This window comes from Mustela lutreola, chromosome 3 (genome assembly GCF_030435805.1).
Source record: "Mustela lutreola isolate mMusLut2 chromosome 3, mMusLut2.pri, whole genome shotgun sequence".
NCBI classification, from domain to species: Eukaryota; Metazoa; Chordata; class Mammalia; order Carnivora; family Mustelidae; genus Mustela; species Mustela lutreola.
Window position 1 is genome coordinate 101574253 of NC_081292.1, and position 9086 is coordinate 101583338.

Sequence of the window (9086 nt, forward strand, 5' to 3'; positions counted from 1 at the left end):
TGGAATCTGAGAAATAGTGAATAAAAGCAGATCAGATGAAACAAGTTATTAAAAAAATAAAAATAATGTTTGCAAATTGAGCTCCTATTTTGAGAGAGGAAATTTATAGATACAAATATTCATTAATTGGTCTGTGAGATACTCTTGATGGCATAGGTTCAACAAAAGGCAGAGAATTTTGTTAACAGAGTAGTCCGTGTTTAGAAAAATTTTAGAAACCAATATAATGGTAAAATGAGATTGCAACTGAACATAGCCTTCCTGAAGTAACAAAGACCACCCAAGAGTAAGAGTTAAACATAACCTTCTTGTGTGAGCACAAAATCACCCAATATACCAATTAGTCTCCACAAATATCCCCTCCAAGCTTTGCTGAATTAGTTTCCTTTTTAGCTATGCTCACCTAATAGTGTTAGTTTTGTTCAGTCAAAAAGAGTGATATAAGCTTTGCGCAGTGGCAGTATCGTAGCCAATGAGGTTTATCTGAGGCGCAATTATTGCTAATTGAAAAAGAGTGATATAAGAAAATATAAAATAAAATATAAAAATAGATAAAAACAATGTTGCCTCTATCCAATTAATGTAATTTAGTTGAAGATAGAATTAATCTGTGTATCCCATTTTATAGCCAAGAGATACAAGGTCACAAAAGTTTGTCTTTTAAAATTAAATGTCTTTGAGAATCAGAACCACCCTCTGGAAGATTGCTTTTCTTCCCTTTGACACCTTTCCTCTAATACAGAATGGCCTTTGGGATGTTGATCAAAGCACTCAGTCTTGGTCCGTGTGCCAGGAAAAAAGGAAGAGCAAGGAGCCTGCTTTCAACCCTATGGCTGAGCTTTCCCATTGCAGTTGCTCTTCCTGCCACAAGGTGTCAGTAGTGAAATATAGACCATCCATTCCCAGTGGGTCCTGGTTACCCATCTGTGGTCAAAAAAACTCAGCATTGCAGCTTTAACTGAGGCAACCTGAATAACCCCTAATCCTTAGCCCTGGGGACATGTCAGCCTTCAAGCACCCGGATTCAGAAAAGATTTCTGCAGATGTAGGACAGCTACCTCCTTGCAGAAATAGATGTTCTCTCTTCTTACAGTGTTTCTGCTTAGTTCTATTCCCCAGGTGGCCAGTAGAGTGACTTTCAACAGATTAATTAATTAACTTAAAAACGATTATAATAATAACTAATTATTATATAAATTGTATTATGTGCAACAGAGGATTTAATACAAGTTACATATATTAATTTAATCCTCACAATCCTAGGAGTTTATCCTCATGACCATCATGGTATGGAAAAGTAAACTGAGGTACATAGGTATTCGCAATTTTCCTCAAGCCATGCTGCTTGCAAGCTCATTTATCAAGCCGTGATAGTTTAGTACTAGGGACCGTGCAGTTACCCACGCAAAGCAATTCTTTTAACTGGTGTCCAGGCATTTTCCTCAAGGCTGGTGAGGTGTGGAAGGGCCTCTACTCTCTGAACTTCTCCCTTGAACTCTAACATAGAGAAAGTCCCTCCCATCCTGAGGCTCCAAGGCACATCTCTATTTCTAACCCAAAGAAAAAGGTGAGGATTTTTGTGATAAGCCAATTTTGCATAGGGACTTCTTGAGCTCATGCTCATTCAGGGTTCTTCTTTTTCCAGGTACATAGAAGGATTATGTTCCTCAGGCCTTTGTAGCTTCCCACCTGAGTGGTCAGATTGATGTGGAAGTAACTTTTGTTAGTTCAGGCTGAAGCATTTGCAAGTGACGGTCCTCTAGCACCTTTTTTCCCCACCATGGCCTTTGAGGTTGTCATGACAACTAGCCAGTGCAGCCAAAATATGGTGAAACCTTATCAACCAGGGAAGTCGAGTGACTGTATGGACGGAGCACAGTCTCCCACCCCCATGCCCACCTCTACACTGAGTCATGATGGACAAGATACCTGAAAAATTAATTTTTACTGTGTTAAAGTATATTTAGTTTAATTTGTTTCTAGGTTATCCTCCCTTAACTCACACATCCAGGTACGTAGCCTAGACAGATGTTGGTAATGCCCCATTCACTTTAAATGACTACCCTCAATAAAGCTTGAATACCAGTTTTCTGTCAGACTCAGAAAGAAGGCGAATGGACATCAGTTTCATCAATAGGAGAGACAAGGAAGAAATTGGGGTCTCTAAGGACTATGGCTGAAGAAACTAAGAAAGTGGGAAGACATCCCTTAGAAAAAGGGGACCAGATAGCTAATGCAGTGGTCAAAAACAGAACCTGAAATCTAAACTGACCAAAGCCAGGTTGCATGTACAAGGCTCTTGATCCTGTAACTTGTCTATAACACCAGGAGTCTCTTGGCTACAGAACAATCACCTTATTTAGTTTATATCAGAGACACTTGAGAAGGGAACTTACATCATACCTACTTGTGAATGAATGGTCAATTCCCACAGCAGATGACTCCTGTCACAGCTAAGAGAGCTACTCCCTCTGCAGGTTGAGCAAACATGGACATGAGATCAGCAAACTTCTTAAGTGCTCTGAAGTCCAGGTGTTTCCTTTTTGTTTTATAATCACTTATTAGAAGCTAATCAAGATGGCAGAGTAGGAAAATCCTGAGTTCTCTTTATCCCATGGACACACCCGAACTATAGTTACAGATAGAACTCTCTCTGAGAATGATCTGTAGACTAGCAGAACAGATCTTTTACAGCTAAAGATATACACGGATGGGGGTGAGGTGAGAGAGGGAGACAGACATTGAGATAGGTAGATGGGTTAAAGAGGCGGTGCAGTCAGGACCTACACCCCCAGCACTACAACCCATAAATAGGAGGAATATTACAAATGAAGAGGTTTTCCCTGAGGAGCAAGGGGTTCAAGTCCCATATCAGACAACCCTGCCCTGGGTACTTGTACCAGAAAGACAACAACCTATAATGTCTGCCTTTGAAAATCAGTAGGGCTTAGCTCTGGGGAAGCCAGAGGGTTATTTAAAAAAAAAAAAAAAAAAAAAAAAAAAAAAAAAAAAAAGACGCTACTCACAAACTCCCTTGTTCTGAGATCCAACACTAGACAGCAGTTTGTAATGTACCTGGGGGCATTTGTGAAGGAGATATACTGACTAATTTGGGGGTACATGCTATGGTGGTAGAGTTATGACTTGTAGGAACTCTGTCTGGGAATGGAAGTGCTGATGGATGCTCTTTTTCTTACTCTTCTACCAAGCTAGTTCAGGGCTGATAAGTGCCATTTCTGGCATTCTCCAGTTGGCATTCTCCAACTACTTTGCCCCACCTTGGCATTCTCCTGGGGGCCTCCTTTCTCAAACTACTGGTCCCAGCAGGGGTGTTCCCCCCACAACCAAGCATCTTTTGCCCTACCACAAGCAATGGGCAATCTTGGCCTGGATCAGTGCTCTGCAAAGTGGCTCCTGCCCTGAAAATGCGTGGCCCTTCCCATAGCACACCAGCAGCAATCACAGCCCAGCCACAAGAAGAGGAAGCATACACCTTACAGAGGAGGCAATCCTGCAAAGGGGGATTCCACTCCTGGGCCCCCTAGGACACTTTCTTCATAAGCAAACTCCTTCAAGACTAGATGATGAAGCTGATTTATTTAATTCATACAAACATCAGAGAAAGATCAAAACATTAGAGGAAGAACTAAAGAAAACCAAGATAAGCAATCTACCTGATACAGAGTTCAAAGTAATATTCATTTAACTTAAAAATATTAAAGGGACTTCTTTAAGTCCCTTTAAAGAAAAGGCTGTAACTAGAGTCAGAAAATCATGAAACAAAATACCTAACTGGTAAAGTAAACAAGAGGTGAAGGCAGTGGGTCTAACAGGTCTAGAGCTAGTATGAAGGTTAAAGGACTAAAGAACTAAATTAGCAAAATCAATATATCTACTATATCTACAATATCTCCAATAAGTAGTTAAGGGATACACAGAATAAAAAGATGTAAGATCCGAAGTCAAAAACATAAAATGGAAGAGGGAATAAAAATATGCTTAAAAGCACATTGGAGTGACCTTCAACTTAACATAGACTGCTATATGCATAGACTATTACATATGAACCTCATGATATACACCAAAAAAACCCATTATAGATATCTCAAAATAAAAAGAGAGCAAATATAACATCAGTAAAGAAAGCAAGAGAAATACTGCAAAATGAACCTGAATACTAAGAACAAAATGGCAACAATACATATCAATAAATACTTTAAATGTAAATGAACTAAGTGTTCCAGCCAAAAGACATAAGGTGACAGAATTAGTATAAAAACTGGACTCTTCTATGTCCTGTCTATAAGAGAATCACTTCAGACCTAAAGACACATAAAGACTGGAAAGTAAAGGGCTTGAAAAAGATATTCCAGGCAAATGGAAAGTAAAACAGAGTTGGGCTAATAATACTTACATCAGATAAAAATTGTATAGCAAAAGTTTACCTTTTCAATAAAAACTTTCAACAAAGTGAGTATAAAGGGAACATATTTCACATGATAAAGCCCAAAGATGACAAATCCAAAGTTCACATTAGACTTAGTATTGAAAAATGTGAAGGTTTTCCTCTAAGATCAGGAACGAGACAAGTGTGCCTACTCTTACCACTTTTATTCCACATGGTACTCTAAGTCCTAGCCACAGCAATCAGACAATAAAAAGAAAGAAAAGGTACACAAAATGGTAAAAAAGAAGTAAAACTGTCACAGATTATGTATTATTATATATAGAAAACCCTAAAGACTACAACAAGAGGTTAAAAAAAATGAATAAATGAATTCAGTGAAGTTGTAGGGTACAAAATTAATATACAGAATGCATTATGTTTCTTTACACTAACAACTATCAGAGAGAAAATTAAGGAAAAAAACAATTATCATTTCATCAAAAAGGATAAAATACCTAGAAATAAATTTAACCAAGGAGATGAAAGACCTGTACTGTGAAAATTATAAGACATTGATTAACGAAACTGAAGATAACACAGATAAATGGAAAGATATACTATGCTCAAGGATTGAAAGAATTAAAATTGTTATGCTGTCCATAATACCACAATCTACAGATTAATTTCAATAATTATCAAAATAGCAAAGGCATTTTTCACAGAATTAGAAAACACCCTAAAATTGTATGGAACTGCAAAAGACCCAAAGAAAGCAATTTTGAGAGAGAACAGAGCAAGGGATATGCTCTTTAATTGCAAACTGTAAAGCAAAGCCATAGTAATCAAAACAATATGGTACAGACACATAAATCAGTGAAACAGAGTAGACAGCCCAGAATCAAACCCAGGCTTATAGGGCCCATTAATCTATAACAAAGGAGACAGGAATATATAAGGGAGAAAAGGCAATCTCTTCAATAAATAGTGCTAGGAAAACTGCACAGTTCTGTGAATAAAAAAAAAGGAAACTGAACCACTATTTCACACAATGAATAAAAGTAAACTGAAAATGGATTAAAGACTTAAATATAAGACCTGAAACCATAAAATTCCTAATAGAACACATAGGCAGTAAGTGCTTAGAATTCAGTCTTGGCCACACACTCATGGATTTGTCTCCTCAAACAAAGGCACAAAAGCAGAAATGAAGTAGGAGTATATCAAACTAAGGAGCATTTGGACAACAAAGAAAACAATCAATACAATGAAATGGCAACCTTCTAAATAGAAGAACAGTTTTCCAAATTTCGTATTTGATTTTGAATTTGATAATTTGAATATTAACCCAAATTATATTAGGAACTCATATAATTCAGTGACAAAAAAATAATTTGATTAAAAAATTGGCAGAGGTCCTGAGTAGACATTTTTCCAAAGAAGATATAGACAAATGAAAGGATGCTTGACATCACTCATCATCAGGGGAATGCAAACCAAACCACAGTAAGCTATCACCTCACACCTGTCACAATGGCTAATATCAAGAAGACAAAATAAAACAAATGGGGGTGAGGATGTGGGAAAAAGTGAACCCTCATGGAAAGTTGGGAATGTAAATTGGTGCAACCACTGCAAATGGTATGGAGATCCCTCAAAAAGTAAAAAAATAGAAATACCTTACAATATAGCAATTCCATTGCTGGTACTTATCTGAAGAAAATAAAAACACTACTTCAAACAGGTAAGCATACCTAGGTTTACTGCAGCATTGTTTACAATAACCAAGAAATGGCAGCAATCTGTGCCCATTGATAGATGAATAGGTAAAGAAGATACAGCACACACACACACACACACACACCACCACCACCACACAGGAATATTACTCAGCCATAAAAAGTAGTGAAATATTCTCATCTGTAACAACATGGGTGGAATTATGCTGAGTAAAATAAGTCAGACAGAGAAGGAGAAATGCCACATGAATTATTTATATGTGGAATCTAAACAAAACTAATGAACAAACAAAATAGAACCAGAGCCATAAATACAGAGAACAAATTGGTGGTTGTCAGAGGGGAGGGGAGTGAGGGGATGGGTGAAAGAGGTAAAGCGGATGAAGAAGTGCAAACTTCAGTTATAAAATAAATAAGTCACAGGGATGTAAAGTACAGCATAGGCAAGATAGTCAATAATATAATATAATAATAATAACTCTGTATGGTGACTACACTTACTACAGCAAGCATTTCACAATGCACTTAAATGTCAATCACCATGTTGCTCACCTGAAACTCATATGATATTGTATGACAGCTATATTTCAATAAAAATAATAAAATGCAGGTTTGTACTGAGAAAAATGAAATAAGATTACTAATTAGATTCATTAACAGGGGCCACAGTTATGTGAAAAGGATGATACTAGAGACATTGTTTTCTGTTCTGTTTTTTAATATTTCATTTATTTGACAGAAAGTGAGACAACGAGGGGAGTGGTAGAGGGAGAAGCAGACTCCCCAGTGAGTGAGGACCCCAATGTGGGGCTCAATCCCAAGACCCTGGGATCATGACCTGAGCCAAAGGCAGACACTTAACAACTGAGCCACCCAGGCACCCCTTCTGTTCTGTTTTTTAACTTCATTATTTACTTCAGAGATATTGTATAATGGCTAAATTGGAAAAACCTAATAGTATTTTATTGTATTTATATAATATAAATTTCAGGTGCCTATTGATTCATACTTTAATATTTTCCAGGTTTTTGTTGTTACACATAGTGCTGTTATGAATAGTTCTTATGTATTACATTAGTAATATTGTATAAGGTGAATTGAAAAAATGCATTCCCGGCTGCTAGGTCAAAGTATATGTGCATTTTTATTTTTATAAATACTGCCAAATTGCCTCCAGAAATTTTGCACCAATAGATTCTCTCATCAGTGTTTATGAGCGGCCTTGTGTCCCCATACACTTGCTGGTCCTGGGAATCATTAAGCTTTTTTAATTTCATTTTTCCAGGAGCAATATCCTTATTTTATTGTCGTTCCCATTTACTTTCCTTTAGTTGCTGCTGATGCCAAACATCTTTTTATATGCTTATTGGCCATTGTCCTGTACATGGTATACTATCTGTTTATAGCCTTTGCCTATTTTTTATCTTTGTTCATTCATATTTTTTCTTATTGATTTATATAAGTTGTTTTAAATTAATACAATTGTTTTTCAATCTATCTCTTTGCTGTGATAATAATTTCCCATTCCTGTCAGACCCTCTAGGCTTGAATTACAATTCTGCTATTATACTAACACTGTAATTTTGGAAAAAAGTATTTAACCATTCTGTGGCTCAGTTTTCTGATCCTTAAAATCAGTATAAGATAACCAGCTTATAGGGCTTCATGAGGATAAATAAGTGTAGTGTATAATTTATAGTAGTTCCATGTTAGCTCTAACTTTCCTATGGTTAAATGTATCCCTCTTTTCCTTTATGAATTTGGCGTAATAAATCCTGCTCAGAAATCAGGAAATTTTCTAAAATGTAATTTCCAGATTTTTTTAAAAAGCAAGCAATAGGAACAAATAACTACTCTCAGACATATTTGGTCTATGCTTTTATCCAAAGCGAATTGATTAAAACCCTGAGTGCATATCTGGGGCTATCTGATGTTCGAGCAACTTGGAATGTTTCAGAATATGCCCAAATAGTAAAGAAAAATGCAGAAATTACTTAGAATAGCACTTGCACAGTGACTTTTTAAAAAGAGATTTATTTATTTATGTGACATGGAGAGATCACTAGTAGGCAGAGAGGCAGGCAGAGAGAGAGGAGGAAACAAGCTCCCCAATGAGCAGAGAGCCCAATGCAGGGCTCGATCCCAGGACCCTGAGGTCATGACCTGAGCCGAAGGCAGAAGCTTAACTCTCTGAGCCACCCAGGCGCCCCTGCACAGTGATTTTTATGCTAAGGCTTAAAACTTTATTCTAAGCTCTGCTTGAACTTTATAAGGACCCTCTTGTTCATGAGGTTCTTTCCATGGCTGGCTCTAATAATAAGTGTAAAGGGACTAGTTTTTCTTGGAGAGTGTCTTGTTATCTTACTTCAAAGGCAGGAAGTACTGCCCAGACATGTCCTCCATCTTTCTGACACATTCACCCATGGAGTATGGAAGGTGCCTCATGCTGTATGGATGTTTTCTATAAACCACAATGAACGGCATAATTTGCATACCCTTCCTGAGAGTTTCAAGGAAAAGCAATATTGGAGTCATAGATACAGGGAAAAATATCTCCTTGGCAGAGAACTGAAGTTGAAGACCTAGTGTCCAGAGAGTACTACATATCAGGACCAAAGGGAATTGCTTGGATTCCAAGTAGACAAAACTTCACTTGGTGGTATAGCCAAAGTTCTTAATAGTTCTTTCTATGCAAATAATGACTGGTTCACAAAAAGGGGAAGACTGAATATATTGTCAGTGGGTGTGGACAGGTTTTTAAATTCTGTAGAACTTCCAAGTGAAGAGAGAACCACATTTAATTTCTGGCTTCATCATTTAACCTTAATATTTTTTTCTCTTTAAATGGGGGTGCTAAACATGAAACGATCATGATTATTAATGAGATTAATTATTGAGGTGACATATGTGACTAACATAGCCCACTGTTTACCAACTAGTGTTTAGTTGTTAATCACTTTCTT

General features: G+C 37.0%; 1 pseudogene; it reads left to right on the top strand.

The window, feature by feature from the left end:
• The first annotated feature begins 443 nt into the window (after positions 1-443).
• Positions 444-514, top strand: LOC131828274 (U4 spliceosomal RNA; annotated as a pseudogene).
• Positions 515-9086: the final 8572 nt, after the last annotated feature.